Raw genomic sequence first — 18,156 nt, forward strand, 5'->3', positions numbered from 1 at the left:
TTGCATTTGCATTTGCATTTGCATTTGCATTTGCATTTGCATTTGCATTTGCATTTGCATTTGCATTTGCATTTGCATTTGCATTTGCATTTGCATTTGCATTTGCATTTGCATTTGCATTTGCATTTGCATTTGCATTTGCATTTGCATTTGCATTTGCATTTGCATTTGCATTTGCATTTGCATTTGCATTTGCATTTGCATTTGCATTTGCATTTGCATTTGCATTTGCATTTGCATTTGCATTTGCATTTGCATTTGCATTTGCATTTGCATTTGCATTTGCATTTGCATTTGCATTTGCATTTGCATTTGCATTTGCATTTGCATTTGCATTTGCATTTGCATTTGCATTTGCATTTGCATTTGCATTTGCATTTGCATTTGCATTTGCATTTGCATTTGCATTTGCATTTGCATTTGCATTTGCATTTGCATTTGCATTTGCATTTGCATTTGCATTTGCATTTGCATTTGCATTTGCATTTGCATTTGCATTTGCATTTGCATTTGCATTTGCATTTGCATTTGCATTTGCATTTGCATTTGCATTTGCATTTGCATTTGCATTTGCATTTGCATTTGCATTTGCATTTGCATTTGCATTTGCATTTGCATTTGCATTTGCATTTGCATTTGCATTTGCATTTGCATTTGCATTTGCATTTGCATTTGCATTTGCATTTGCATTTGCATTTGCATTTGCATTTGCATTTGCATTTGCATTTGCATTTGCATTTGCATTTGCATTTGCATTTGCATTTGCATTTGCATTTGCATTTGCATTTGCATTTGCATTTGCATTTGCATTTGCATTTGCATTTGCATTTGCATTTGCATTTGCATTTGCATTTGCATTTGCATTTGCATTTGCATTTGCATTTGCATTTGCATTTGCATTTGCATTTGCATTTGCATTTGCATTTGCATTTGCATTTGCATTTGCATTTGCATTTGCATTTGCATTTGCATTTGCATTTGCATTTGCATTTGCATTTGCATTTGCATTTGCATTTGCATTTGCATTTGCATTTGCATTTGCATTTGCATTTGCATTTGCATTTGCATTTGCATTTGCATTTGCATTTGCATTTGCATTTGCATTTGCATTTGCATTTGCATTTGCATTTGCATTTGCATTTGCGTTTGCATTTGCATTTGCATTTGCATTTGCATTTGCATTTGCATTTGCATTTGCATTTGCATTTGGCAGCCCTAAGTTTGCGCCGCTAAAACAACAAAAATGATCCATAAAAAATTGAAAAACGATCCATAAAAAAGTTGTCCATGTTCCATAAAACAAAACTGAAAATCCATAAAAAAGTGTGAATGATCCATAAAAAAGGGTGATTTGATCCATAGATTATGTGAAATTGAACCATAAAATAATCGCAAAAGAGCACTAAAATAGTAATAAAAGAGCAATTAAAATGAACCAATGCCCCATAAAAATATTGGAAATGTTCCATAAAATGATACATTTTGCGCCATAAATTAACTGACATTGATCCATAGAATATTAACAATGTACATTAAAACACGTCGATATGTTCCATAATATCGACAAAAGTGTTCCACGGTATTACAAAATGGAGCAATAAAATGTCAGAAAAAGTTCCATAAATTTGATGAAAATGTTTGCTAAATAATTTTTCTTGGTCCATAGAAGATGTAAAAATGAACATTAGAAATGATTCATATATCGAACGTTAAAATATGGTTCATGGATATTTACAAAACGATCCATAAGAAAATAAAATGTTAAACGATCCATTAATATGTGCTTATGCGCCAGAAAAATTAAATTTAATGAATTCATGCGAAATTTTTGCTATTCGAACTAATAATAAAGTTTATTACATTTGGTTGTAATGTCAAACTACAACAAACAATGCATACATTAAAGTTAAACTTCAGCTTCCGTACCCAACTAGTCAGCTAACTGACCTTAGCTAACCTGAAATCATTATGGCAACTCTATAAACGTCAGGGTATTTATGATATTAGAGCGCTGAGTGTTATTAGACCACCTATACAGGCTGGCATGAGTCGCAAATACTATCTGAATAACTATCTGAAGCGAAAACGGACACTTTATACACGAACACTGACTAATGTGGCTACGCCACATCGCTTTCTTGTGCAATGTCCGACTTCGCTGCCGCTCAGTCGGCTTTTAACTAGCTATAGCCCCTATGTTTAAGTAAACCGGGCAAACGAGAGGACCACAGGTTTGCCTGCAATTCCAGCTACGGGTTAATCAATGCCTCGTCCAACGGATCCTCAGCGGCTTTGCGCCGCTTCGGATCCTTGGCCTCGGATATGCGGCCAAGCCGCATCACACTAGCTCCCAGTATAAGCTCACTTGTTAAAACACTGTCACTGTTATGAGAATTATTAAGCACAACTTATTTTTTAAGTTTACCATAAAATTTCGCATGAATTCATTAAATTTATTTTTTCTAATGCAAAAGCACATATTAATGGGTCGTTTTACATTTTCTTTTCTTATGGATCGTTTTGTAAATATCCATGAACCATAATTTCGTTCGATATATAAATCATTTCTAATGTTCATTTTTACATCTTCTATGGACCAAGAAAAATTATTTAGCAAACATTTTCATTAAATTTATGGAACTTTTTCTGACATTTTATTGCTCCATTTTGTAATACCGTGGAACATTTTTGTCGATATTATGGAACATATCGACGTGTTTTAATGTACATTGTTAATATTCTATGGATCAATGTCAGTTAATTTATGGCGCAAAATGTATCATTTTATGGAACATTTCCAATATTTTTATGGGGCATTGGTTCATTTTAATTGCTCTTTTATTACTATTTTAGTGCTCTTTTGAGACCATTTTATGGTTCAATTTTACATAATCTATGGATCAAATCACCTTTTTTTATGGATCATTCGCACAGTTTTATGGATTTTCAGTTTTGTTTTATGGAACATTGACAACTTTTTTATGGATCGTTTTACAATTCTTTATGGATTATTTTAAATATTTTATATGCAAAAGTACATTTTCCCTTTGCATTTGCATTTGCATTTGCATTTGCATTTGCATTTGCATTTGCATTTGCATTTGCATTTGCTGAGTTCCGGCAATGTTGTAGTTAAAATTAAGCATGTCCCTTGTACGATGAAAACTGATGACAAAACATTTCGTAACACAAAGGATTTCCATAAAGGAAACTTTTATTTTGGAAAGTTACTTAACACTGCCTTCATTGCTTACAACAAGACAGGCATGACTAACCCACATGAAATGCCTCGTGCTTGCATTCTTGCAAATAAGGCTATTGACGCGTGTCTCATATCGGAGCTCACAACTCGCGATATCTGTGTTGTCACAGTTACACTGACTGTCGGAGACGTAGAAAATATATATATATATATATATATATATATATATATATATATATATATATATATATATATATATATATATATATATATATATATATATATATATATATATATATATATATATATATATATATATATATATATATATATATATATATATATATATATATATAGCGTCAATAGCCTTATTTGCAAGAATGCAAGCACGAGGCATTTCACGTGGGTTAGTCATGCCTGTCTTGTTGTAAGCAATGAAGGCAGTGTTAAGTAACTTTCCAAAATAAAAGTTTCCTTTATGGAAATACGGTTCTTGAAGCAATGCTATGGAAACATTACCTTCCTGCATGAGTCGAGATAAATTCATAGTTGCTGTACGTTTATGCTGGATATTGATTTGTGCTATTGTTGATTAGAGAACTGTACATTTCATTTCCAACATAAATTGCACAACAACTAGAGGACACCAAGCGAGTTGGGATGTTAACGCATATAGCGACCCATATCAGGTTTAAATGGGACACGATCATTTGATTCCCACGATTTGCGAAGAAAATAATGGTCCACTGTGTCAGAGATTCGCATGTTTTTAGTGCATTTTTAGTTTACTTCATAAAGACTTAGTGTCAGATGAACACAAATACAAATACAAATACTATATATATATATATATATATATATATATATATATATATATATATATATATATATATATATATATATATATATATATATATATATATATATATATATATATATATATATATATATATATATATATATATATATATATATATATATATATATATATATATATATATATATATATATATATATATATATATATATTTCGACATTAGAACTAAAAATAAAGTTTATTACATTTGGTTGTAATGTCAAACTACAACAAACAATGCATACATTAAAGTTAAACTTCAGCTTCCGTACCCAACTAGTCAGCTAACTGACCTTAGCTAACCTGAAATCATTATGGCAACTCTATAAACGTCAGGGTATTTATGATATTAGAGCGCTGAGTGTTATTAGACCACCTATACAGGCTGGCATGAGTCGCAAATACTATCTGAATAACTATCTGAAGCGAAAACGGACACTTTATACACGAACACTGACTAATGTGGCTACGCCACATCGCTTTCTTGTGCAATGTCCGACTTCGCTGCCGCTCAGTCGGCTTTTAACTAGCTATAGCCCCTATGTTTAAGTAAACCGGGCAAACGAGAGGACCACAGGTTTGCCTGCAATTCCAGCTACGGGTTAATCAATGCCTCGTCCAACGGATCCTCAGCGGCTTTGCGCCGCTTCGGATCCTTGGCCTCGGATATGCGGCCAAGCCGCATCACACTAGCTCCCAGTATAAGCTCACTTGTTAAAACACTGTCACTGTTATGAGAATTATTAAGCACAACTTATTTTTTAAGTTTACCATAAAATTTCGCATGAATTCATTAAATTTATTTTTTCTAATGCAAAAGCACATATTAATGGGTCGTTTTACATTTTCTTTTCTTATGGATCGTTTTGTAAATATCCATGAACCATAATTTCGTTCGATATATGAATCATTTCTAATGTTCATTTTTACATCTTCTATGGACCAAGAAAAATTATTTAGCAAACATTTTCATTAAATTTATGGAACTTTTTCTGACATTTTATTGCTCCATTTTGTAATACCGTGGAACATTTTTGTCGATATTATGGAACATATCGACGTGTTTTAATGTACATTGTTAATATTCTATGGATCAATGTCAGTTAATTTATGGCGCAAAATGTATCATTTTATGGAACATTTCCAATATTTTTATGGGGCATTGGTTCATTTTAATTGCTCTTTTATTACTATTTTAGTGCTCTTTTGAGACCATTTTATGGTTCAATTTTACATAATCTATGGATCAAATCACCCTTTTTTATGGATCATTCACACAGTTTTATGGATTTTCAGTTTTGTTTTATGGAACATTGACAACTTTTTTATGGATCGTTTTACAATTCTTTATGGATTATTTTAAATATTTTATATGCAAAAGTACATTTTCCCATTGCATTTGCATTTGCATTTGCATTTGCATTTGCATTTGCATTTGCATTTGCATTTGCATTTGCATTTGCATTTGCATTTGCATTTGCATTTGCATTTGCATTTGCATTTGCATTTGCATTTGCATTTGCATTTGCATTTGCATTTGCATTTGCATTTGCATTTGCATTTGCATTTGCATTTGCATTTGCATTTGCATTTGCATTTGCATTTGCATTTGCATTTGCATTTGCATTTGCATTTGCATTTGCATTTGCATTTGCATTTGCATTTGCATTTGCATTTGCATTTGCATTTGCATTTGCATTTGCATTTGCATTTGCATTTGCATTTGCATTTGCATTTGCATTTGCATTTGCATTTGCATTTGCATTTGCATTTGCATTTGCATTTGCATTTGCATTTGCATTTGCATTTGCATTTGCATTTGCATTTGCATTTGCATTTGCATTTGCATTTTGCATTTGCATTTGCATTTGCATTTGCATTTGCATTTGCATTTGCATTTGCATTTGCATTTGCATTTGCATTTGCAATTGCATTTGCATTTGCATTTGCATTTGCATTTGCATTTGCATTTGCATTTGCATTTGCATTTGCATTTGCATTTGCATTTGCATTTGCATTTGCATTTGTATTTGTATTTGTATTTAAAATTTGTGTTCATCTGACACTAAGTCTTTATGAAGTAAACTAAAAATAATTAACCTAATGTAACAGCAAACGGTGACGAAATTGTGATGAATTATAATTGAGGTCAAAGTGCTCGGCAAGCTCGTGGAAGCGGCGAACCATCGCTAAAATCGGACTATTAGCAGCGTAGTTGGTGTTTCGCATTTCGATGTGTAGTAATGTCCGAGAACGAAGAACACGGGTTGGGGCGTAGAAGTTGATTTGTCCAAGGAGATCGGGAACATCATACTCAGCCAACAGAAGCTTTGATATGAAAATGGCCTGCGAAGTATGTCTACGTTCTTGCAAAGTATGTAGTCCTAATAGTCTGCAAGCTTCAATCCTTTCACTCCACGTTGCATGATAAGGGCACCAGATGTTTGCAAATTCCAATTGCGAGCAATATAAAGCCTTGAAACACAGAGGATCCCGGAATTCGCTGGAAATTTTGAACATGTAACCTAGAAGTCGATTTGCTTTGTCGATAGTCGCTGACAAGTGATTGGTATAAGCTAGCCTTTCATCGAGAATAGCACCTAGATCTTTTACGCGGTCAACGCGTTGTAGCTGAGTTCCGGCAATGTTGTAGTTAAAATTAAGCATGTCCCTTGTACGATGAAAACTGATGACAAAACATTTCGTAACAAAAAGGATTTCCATAAAGGAAACTTTTATTTTGGAAAGTTACTTAACACTGCCTTCATTGCTTACAACAAGACAGGCATGACTAACCCACATGAAATGCCTCGTGCTTGCATTCTTGCAAATAAGGCTATTGACGCGTGTCTCATATCGGAGCTCACAACTCGCGATATCTGTGTTGTCACAGTTACACTGACTGTCGGAGACGTAGAATATATATATATATATATATATATATATATATATATATATATATATATATATATATATATATATATATATATATATATATATATATATATATATATATATATATATATATATATATATATATATATATATATATATATATATATATATATATATATATATATATATATATATATATATATATATATATATATATATATATATATATATATATATATATATATATATATATATATATATATATATATATATATATATATATATATATAGCGTCAATAGCCTTATTTGCAAGAATGCAAGCACGAGGCATTTCACGTGGGTTAGTCATGCCTGTCTTGTTGTAAGCAATGAAGGCAGTGTTAAGTAACTTTCCAAAATAAAAGTTACCTTTATGGAAATACGGTTCTTGAAGCAATGCTATGGAAACATTACCTTCCTGCATGAGTCGAGATAAATTCATAGTTGCTGTACGTTTATGCTGGATATTGATTTGTGCTATTGTTGATTAGAGAACTGTACATTTCATTTCCAACATAAATTGCACAACAACTACAGGACACCAAGCGAGTTGGGATGTTAACGCATATAGCGACCCATATCAGGTTTAAATGGGTCACGATCATTTGATTCCCACGATTTGCGAAGAAAATAATGGTCCACTGTGTCAGAGATTCGCATGTTTTTAGTGCATTTTTAGTTTACTTCATAAAGACTTAGTGTCAGATGAACACAAATACAAATACAAATACTATATATATATATATATATATTATATATATATATATATATATATATATATATATATATATATATATATATATATATATATATATATATATATATATATATATATATATATATATATATATATATATATATATATATATATATATATATATATATATATATATATATATATATATATATATATATATATATATATATATATATATATATATATATATATATATATATATATATATATATATATATATATATATATATATATATATATATATATATATATATATTTCGATCATTTTTATGTCACCTTCAATGTGGTAACATATCGTAATCCTAAATCTACAACCTGGGACTTCTTTTTAGAGAACTTGGCGACTAAATTTCATGGATATTTTTCAGCAATTAGTCAACTAGTCGACTTAGATGACGTCGTGGATACGACAAACTCAATCATATTAGCATCCTACGAAGAAGCTTGTCCACTTCGTACTGTTAAATCGACTAGGTGAACCCCTTTGTGGAGGGCTGAGCTTGAAAGAATGAAGAAAGTTATGAGAAAGGCTTGGAACCGGCGTCAGCGTGATGACTCCAAGGCTTTCAGGTCAGCTCGTAGTGCATATAAGAAATGTCTTAAATCTGCAGAACGGGCTGGCTGGCAAAACCTATGCACTAATGTCTCTAGTCTGAACGAGGCTAGTAGGTTAAATAAAATTCTCTCCAAATCGAATGATTTCCAAATGAACTCCTTAAAAACCAGAGATGGTGTGTAAGTGACGGGCGAAAAAGATGTTCTTAATTGTCTCTTCGAAACACACTTTCCAGGTTGTATCGATCCGGAGTTGAACAATATTCACAGATCTCATTCTGGTGATTCGGACCCGTGGGCGTTAGCACGCACATTGGTTTCCACTGAATCGGTTAAGTGGGCAGTTGGTAGCTTTGCTCCATACAAATCACCCGGAAAAGATGGAATACTTCCCGTGCTACTGCGAAAGAGATTTGATATTCTTAAGCATGTCTTGAAAAAGATTTTGCTTTCCAGTCTTGCTACGGGTATATCCCGAAATGGCGAGAAACAACTTTTAGATTTATTCCCAAAAGGGGGCGCTCAAGCTATGAAGAAGCCAAGAGTTTTAGGCCTATCAACTTAAGTTCCTTTCTTCTGAAAGCTTTGGAACGAATAATCAGGAGCGTTAGTTTAGTTGAATATCCACTGCACAAAATGCAACATGCATATCAGTGTGGGAAATCCACGATCACTCTGCTTCACGATGTTGTCCAAGCCAAGCAAAGAGTTTTAGGCCTATCAGCTTAAGTTCTTTTCTTCTGAAAGCTTTGGAACGGATAATCGATCATCACATCAGGAACGTTAGTTTAGTTGAATATCCACTACACAAAATGCAACATGCATATCAGTGTGGGAAATCCACGATCACTCTGTTTCACGATGTTGTTTACAACATTGAGAAAGCCTTCTCGTACAAGCAATCTAGCTTGGGTGTATTCCTAGATATTGAGGGTGCTTTTGACAATGTGTCCTTCCAGTCTATTCTGAAAGCGACGCGCGGTCATGGGATACCTGCATGTATCTCGGGTTGGATAAACGCAATGCTTAGTAACCGCATACTTTGCTCGTCACTGCGACAGGCTGAGATACGGAGGCTGAGTATTTGTGGTTGTCCTCAGGGCGCCGTTCTGTCACCTTTGTTATCGAACTTTTTTTTAAATTGCCCACCACACTCCCCCACACCAAAGAACTCATACGAGAACCCCCTGGTAGTGAACGCTACTTGTCTCAGCCCATGAGCAATGGCAACAAAAACAAATAAAACAAACTGAGCTGAGACAGATGTTTATTGATGTGCAATTAAGTTAAGATAATTAACTAAGGTGGCATCCCAGGGGAAATAGATTTCCTGTTAAGGGATCCACATTATAAATTAAATTTAAGTTAAATACTGCTGACGGATGTTTACATTAAATTACAAAACAATATCATTAATTAAATATTTCGTTAAGCCTATGTTTAAAGTACTGTTTCAATCTAGCCTTGAAGATGGTACGATTGTCGATTCTCTGCATGTCAAGTGGAAGTGCATTAAATTTGGTAGGACAAATAAAAAGAATCCGCTTTTGGCCAAGGTTTGTGACTGCTCGAATACGTTGCAAGTTACTATTTCGGCGTGTTGAACGAGAATGTATTAAAGTTGTAAAATGTATATCATGCTGCGCGATGGAGTTATGTAGATTGTCGTGTATGAATAATAGTGTTTGTACGTCACATAAGTGGGCTATGGGTAAAATATTTTTTTTTTATTCGTTTATTTGACACGGCTCAATGCGTTAGCTTAGAGGAGCCATGGGTCTTTTATATTTTTACAAGATGTAAAAAAAATTACGATGCATTCTATTTTAGCCTGTAAGATCCCGTGCACGCAACTTGCTATTGCGAGCGGAGATCTTTTTTCGCGTCGCACAGAGGAGTAACTAGAACAAATTCTTGGCCAAAAACCAAAATATTTTTTTTCGATTTTTTTGTTTCGTTATATTTTTTTTACATACCTAAGAACCTACTGTATAACGTGGCAAAATTAGGAGTACATCAAAAATTGTTAAAGAATTTTTGCATGTATGCCCAATGGTGATATTTTAAGGGATATTTTAATCGTTTTCGTTATATATTCAGCAAAATCGCTTTCTAGTGATGATTACTGTATTAAATAAGATAATATTATTACAAACGTAGTTCAACACAACCGTTTGTTTAACTTCAGCTTAAAACTAACTAAAAAAAGTAAACTTGCTGTGTATTGCACCAACTTTAAAAAATACCTTGTTTGAACATTTTATTCCAAATTTGAATTATAAAAAAGTTACATTATACGGCTAGATCCGGCAAAGTTGCTGAAGCAGTATTACAATACAAGATTTCAGCTATACAAAAAATATTCGAACTCTTCCGATCTTGTCCGATCCACCAATCCCAAGCGATTTGAAAATATTGATATTTATACTAATTTGAGGTACGCCGAAATGCTGTAGGGCCAAATACTATGTTTGCCAACATGTATCTCTATGAAAATATGCACAGGCGTCCCTTTTCTTCTCCCTTTCCCACTGATCAAATGTTTATGCAACTGGAAAAATAAATGTATTCACAAAGATCACCTAGAAATGACTAGTATTTGAAAGGATATAGAAAATTGGCCTCTGCACTGGTAAGTGGGTAGATGCCAAATTGTTCCAAAAACTAGTTATTGTCTATTTTTAGTTCATATTAAGGCATAATAACAACAATTGCAGCAGCAAATAATTTTGGCCAGGATTCGACCCCAATTACTCCTCTGTGCGTCGGGAAGATGTTTCTTCTCTCGCCAATTTTGGGGTTATCGATGTCTCTCTCGTTATCGTTTACGCCCGTTACAGCTTCTTGATTACTGCATTGATACTCGCGATCAGATGTTCTTCCTGGCGTCTTGCCCTTGCGTGTCACGAATGTGAACTCTACATCATTGGTGGTAGTTTCTTCACTGGTGGTATTAGTCGTTAAGTTTGAAGTACTTGACGCAGCTTTTACAGTTGTCATTATTGTCTGAATAGCAGCCACAAATTTGGCAACCGTTTGTGGTTCAGGTGAAGATATTGGAGCTTGGGTGTTGGTATTTTTTTCTGCAGGTGAGCTTTCCTCAGCGGTTCCTGGGCAGGGTTGTCCGTAGTGTGCCGTTTGTTCACAGAACTGGCACGTATTCGTTTGTCCTTGATATGTACAAAGAGTTCGCTGTGTAATGGTATCACCCCCTTCTGTTTTGTACTGCAGGGTAAGGTAGGAGGGAATGGATTGGTCTACCCGCATTCTCACCACAAAGACACCATTTGAAATACCTGGGAAGTAGTTTCTCCATGTGTCCTCCGTAATAGATTCCACTGCTCCGAAATTCAACATGAATTCTTTAATTGCCACTTTGCAAGTAAGTGGAGATAAATCATGTAATTTAATTTCAATATTTCCATTATCCATGTATACAGGGATCTTTATTTCAACGTTGTCACAAACAAGCACGTGTTTCAAGTTGTTCTGCGAAATAAATCTTTTCACCTGGGCGAATTTGTTGAAGGTTATCAGCACCGCATGCCTGACGTGTTCAAGCTGTATAGAGGTGACTTCCGAGAACCGAAGCTGCATTTTCACTTTCAGCAGATGTTCCACATCAAGAATACTTGGTCTTATGCGAAAAGACCTGAAGTCAATCGCCACTGTGTTAGGCATAATAATCACATTTTGTTGATGAGACTCAGTCATCTTGAAAAATCACCCAAGAATACAAATAACGCTATCCTTTTTTCTTCAAACAATGCACACAAGTAACTGTTTTTTTCGTTCGCTTTGCACTGGCTCGGACAGAAGCAGGAACACACTGTGTATCGTGACCGTTGTCTTTGATGGTTGAAAATAGACTTGGGTTAAATATTATGGGCACTTTCAGAGTATAACAACAAAGTGGAATATAAAAGAGTAAAGCCATATCAAGTGATCCTCGAATTTTTCGCAAAATCACCGATTTTCATGAGATATGTTTTATTGTATAGGGATTATGGTAAATAGCTTTTGGTATAAATATTTCGTAAAACTCCTTTTTTCCTTTGAGATATTAACCCTTAAACTTTATTGCATGATAAAATTGTAAAATTTATATCTCAAAACCTACTGAAGATGATTGAATGAATTTTTGTACACTTATGGAATGATACTTACACTATCTCATAAAAATAATTTTATAATATAGTTATGTGAATAACGGTACTTTGCATCTACTTAAAAATTTTAATTGTATTTTTTCTTACGTTCTTCACGCTAAAAAATTTCAAAAGGTATTTCAAATTACGCGTCAATCTCTCACCTTCAATAATCTGTATTGATAATTTTTCATTTTTTTCTATCGAGAGTTATGGATGATTTTGTAACGGTGCGCACCATCAACGCACGGCCCACTTTGATGCAGCCCGGTGAAACTTACACATTGGTAACGCCACATGTCCCAACGTCCTACTGCGCATCGCGTAGGAAACGTGCATCGTATGAGTAAATGAAACCACATCTCTATATTGGTGCAAAAGAACAAACTTTTATATACGGATTATCAAAGGTTAAGGTTTTCTGGTTATTTTGAGATACTTTTAGATTTTTTTTGACCGAGGTGCACAACAAAAACAATTTTGTTTAATGAATACTTTTTTATTATAATTTACCGTTCCTAGGAATTAAACTGTATCGCAAAGAACCGAAACATAACTCATATAATACGCTTATGTTATTGCCATCTTCGAAGACACTTTTGTTATGGCATTTTCGTTTTTGACAGTGTACACCAGTATTGTCGGGGCTATACTCATTCAAACTTCAGTCTATCTCTTTTTTCACTATACCGGTGTATACCAAGTTAAAAACGAAAACGTTATTAGTCGATGTTTTATCCAAATTCATTACTAGTCTACAACATTATGCAAGAAAATGGAACATTTTATGAAAACAGCATTTTACTTCGCTTGTTTATGTCCACTGAGTGATCTTACTTATAAACAACGAAGTGTCTTGCGAAAAAAAATTACTTTGAATCTGTTTTCAATCGCATTGGCGTGTTTCCTTTATCGCTATTGCTTCTGTCAATTCTGTTAATTAGTGGTTCTCCAAGTTCTAGTAAGATATTATTTACTTCATCAAATTTCAGTAAATCATCAACGATTTATAATTCAAAATCTTCATTACTTTTTTAACGAAATACAGTATTCGGTTGGTCGAACCATATTTATAACATAAAAACAAACGAATGTTTTTTGAGCAAATATACTGTGCTAACACCTAGACAGAACCAACTGACGATAAATAGTGGTAAAATATGCCAATTTGCAAAAAAAAGTCATATACATGCAGATTCAAACATATCCATTGCTCAAGTTTGCACAGCAACTGCCAACATCCGAGCGCGCCGGTTTGAGAGTTTGAATGACAGAAAATTAAATAATTCCTGAAAAATATAACACTAAAAACCATGCAAATTACTCGGAATATGTTCACCTTTAAACATCCGCACAGAAAAGCTTATCTTTTTGCTCTAATATCGAAGATGGCAATTTTGGACATAAGGTATGCTCTGCCAAAGCGATACGCAGTAGGACGTTGCTACATGCGGCGTTGCCAATATGTAAGTTCTCGCGGGCTGCATCAAAGTGGGCCGTGCGTTGAAGGTACGCACCGTTACAAAATCATCCACAAACTCTCGATAGAAACAAAAATGAAAAATTATTAATACAGATTATTGAAGGTGAGAGATTGACGCGTAATTTAAGATACCTTTTGAAATTTTTTAGCGTGAAGAGCACAAGAAAAAATACAATTGAAATTTTTAAGTAGATGAAAAGTACCGTTATTCACATAATTATATTGTAAAATTATTTTTATGAGATAGTGTAAATATCATTCCATAAGTGTACAAAAATTCATTCAATTATCTTCAGTAGGTTTTGAGATATAAAATTTACAATTTTATCATGCAATAAAGTTTAAGGGTTAATATCTCAAAGGAAAAGGAGTTTTAACGAAATATTTATACCAAAAGCTATTTACCATAATCCCTATACAATAAAACATATCTCATGAAAATCGGTGATTTTGCGAAAAAATTGAGGATCACTTGACATGGCTTTACTCTATAGTTGTGTTACCTGTTGCATTAGTTGTACTGCCATTTCCGTTCATATCTAAATGGTACGGATAGATGTTTTCTTATTTGTTTCCACTGCTGCTCACATACTCTTATTCTGGTTCACTTTTTAATCGGCTGCTCTCTCAGTCCAGCTACCACTGATATGAGAGTTGTGTTTCTTTCTATTCTCTACATACATAGTTTGGGAATATGTAACATCTTTTTTCCATTCAAAAGATTGGGGTCGTTTTAACGAGGTTGATAACTTCAAAGTGACAATACATTACGAAAATTACGATCAATGGAAAAATAGAAATAAGTACACAAGTAGCCAGTTGTTAAATTGATTAATCGTAATTGTCGTTAATTATTTTTACGCTTTATGATTTTTAACCAACAGCACAAAAACACCTTTAACCTTTAAAAACCAAAAATCAAATTTGTTACAATTGTTCCAGAAATCTGTTATTCATCGTTACGGGACCATATGATACTTTGACATCCAAACGGCAACCCACGGCCCCACGAAAACCTGTTCAGGAATGTCCGTTTCGGGGTCAAATCATGAATTTTGATACCCATATTGCCAGTATCCCATTGAAATTTACAAATGGTATTCCAATACCGGATCATTCCTCCGAAATTCCGACAACCAGATGAATTCATCCGGTTCATTTTCACAGAGTCTAAAAGTAGATGGTTCCTGAATCCAAAACAGCTAAAAGAGTCAAAATGGGTTGGAAAATGCCGCTGTTATGAGCATTTCAGTTTTTGGGAACCCGGGTGCCCTTGTCGGCTGTTACGGGGTAAAAAAATCTCGAAGCCCTTGCTCAGGCCCCCGTTTTCCACATCATCAATTTTATTCCCCAAAACGCTAAGCTTGGGGATGTTCTAAGATGTCACTAAATACCAATCCCCGGCTTGGAGAAGAACACTGGAATTTCATGAATTGAAATATGAAAAGATACCCGGGTATCCTGTCGAACACATTACTGTAAAGTCAAAAAACTGAAAATACAGTAATAATTGTTTATACAATTTATACTATTATACTATTAGAATTCGATAATGTTTAATGTTCGAATCATTATATGCGTTTTTTTTATATCTAATAAATTTATTTAGACCCAAATGTGGTAGCTTGACGAGGCCGATTGTTCGTTTTTTACAATAAATAAAAAAAAACAACTAAGTCAAGTTTATTGTCTCATTCAGACGCAGCTTTCTACTGCGTGTTGAGATCCTTTTTCTAGGGGGCGAAATATTGCCAGTGTTGTTCACTGCAATTTGAGGTTCGATCCGTTTGTCTTCTTTCGCGTTGTCGTTCATGTCCATGTCCTCATCCGTAGTACTTTCCTGCTGCTCACGGTCAGATGTTCCAGTTTGTGTCTTACTCTTATCGGTCGTTATTGTATGTTCGTATTTTTCGGCATTCGTTTCGTTGTTGTTGCTGGTTGTTGGTGCTTGATCCGGAGATGTTGGTTTTGCAGCTGTTAGTGGTTTAGTGTATGATGGTTCTGGGCTGATTTCAGTTGGATTGGTTAAGTTTTCCTTAACAGTTTCTACGCAAGGTTTTCCGAGGTGCAGCTTCTTCGTGTAGAACTGGCACGTAGGAATTTGCCCTGGGTACGTGACTAGTGATGCCTGTTGAATGAGAGCATCGTGCCTTCCTAACACTGTGAAGCTTAAGTATGAGGGAATTGGCTTGGTCACACGCATTCTCATCAGACGAACACCGTTAGGGAATCCCGGGAAAAAATTCCTCCATGTATCATGTGTAACAGAGTCTACTTCTCCGTATTTTTGCAAGCATTTTTTAATCGCGCCGTCAGGGGTACGCGTAGCCAAATCATGGACCCGAACTTCTACAGTGCCGTTCTCGATGTATACTGGAATGCTATATTTAACATTGTCGCATTCGGCGGTGTGCTGCATGTTGTTTCGCGAGGCGAATGACTCAGCTTGGTTAATGTTGTTGAACGAAATCAGCAGGCAATGTTTGATATGATGCATTTGTAGGGTTTTCACTTCAGCCAGATTGAGTTCCATCTGCACTTTTAATAACTGTTCCACTTCCCGAATGGCTGGTCTTACGGGGCATTTTGAAAAATCAACAGCAACACAGTTCGGCCGCATCTGGGTTGCTTTTTGCTGGGCACCGTCACTCATCACTATATCGCACAGTAGGTATAGGCTATTGTTATATGGACTGATTGTGTGATAGGCCTCGATTGATTTTTAGGTAGAATTGACTGTTTAACTTGCGCGGGACAATTTTTTGCTTCTGCTCAGGGCGAGATGTGAAGACAAACTGCATTATATTCGTTAAAATGGTACGAAATAACCCATGTGGATGAGCGAAAACAAATATTACAACTATAGGAACATAGACTTCCAACTATAGGAACACTTTCACAACTATTGGGTATTACACAGCGTTTCCTTTTTTTAACAATTTGGCTAAAAGTAGAGGTTTAACTTACATGTATGGATTTTTTTTTAGCTGTAGAATTTAAAAATCTTTCAAATTAATACAAATACATAGCATATATAAGTAAATTTGAGTTAATTTACTTTTAAAATTGCTTAGGCGTTGGCATAGTTCATCCACTATTGGGTCATCTCCCCTACGTCATTACGAAACAAATCTACTCTGCAATACCGATATGAAATTAGTTTAGCTTGGAAATATAAATGATTTTTTGCTTTCTTATATACATATTAGGAAATCATTTAAAAAATCGACCTGCCATTTGAGTCCCAGAGGGCCAAGTGTCACATACTATTCGATTCAAATCGTCGAGACCGCAAAATGTCTGTGGGTGCATGTGTTTATCAAATAAATCTGCTCAATTTTCTCAGGGATGTCTGAACCGATTTGCACAAACTTAGTTTCAAATGAACCGTTCTAACGCTCCTACAAGCTGCTATTGTATTTTTTGTTGATCCTAATTCCGGTTCCGGAATTACGGGTTAAAGATTGCAGCCACATAGCAAATTCCTATATAAACTTGCAACATGAAGATGTCCAAATGATGCAATACATATTGAAACGGATTTAACATTACTGAAGTAGCGGACCTATATTCCTAAAGACCAATCAAAGTAGTTTTGGCCATATTGGCCACTACTTAGGGGATGGAGATAGCGCAGTTGGTAAATCGTTTGCGTTGTACCTAGCTCACCTGGGTTCAATTCCCAACCCCGTACATAGGGTTAGAGATTTCTCTAACCCGACAAATAGGCGAATGACCCTAAGGTTAAAACCTCTATAATCAAAGCAAAACAAATATTGGCCACCTACGATGGTTCTTGACACTCTCGGGGAACTATCAAAGTTCATATGATAATATCACACCTATTTCTCAGCAAATTCTTAACTGATTTTTACAAACTTGGTTTCAAATTATAAATACAATACACCCATTGACTGCTATTGAATTCCAATCAGATCTGACTTTTGATTCCGGAGTTACTACGGTTACATAGGAATTTAAACCGAAATAAGGTACCGGGCATATTCCAGAATTAAAGTCACATCGGATTCGGTGATGACTGAATCAATTTTCACCAACTAGGCCTTTCTTAAAATATGTTAACATGAGGACAACATTTAATTCATGTTGATTTATCCACTTAAATATTATATTTTTTTGTTCCAAGGACGTCATCGTCAACATGTTGCTCATCAGGTTCGTGGCACTCGTGCCCTTGTAAATATGTGCAAAGTGTAATAA

At 34.6% G+C, this 18,156-nt stretch overlaps 1 protein-coding gene across 3 annotated transcripts in view; it reads right to left on the reverse strand.

The window, feature by feature from the left end:
• LOC131682711 (homeobox protein homothorax-like) overlaps positions 1-18,156 on the reverse strand; it is a 904,179-nt gene that overhangs the window by 523,664 nt on the left and 362,359 nt on the right. The window lies entirely within an intron of this gene.

The sequence above is a fragment of the Topomyia yanbarensis genome, chromosome 1 (assembly GCF_030247195.1).
Source record: "Topomyia yanbarensis strain Yona2022 chromosome 1, ASM3024719v1, whole genome shotgun sequence".
Classification (NCBI taxonomy): domain Eukaryota; kingdom Metazoa; phylum Arthropoda; class Insecta; order Diptera; family Culicidae; genus Topomyia; species Topomyia yanbarensis.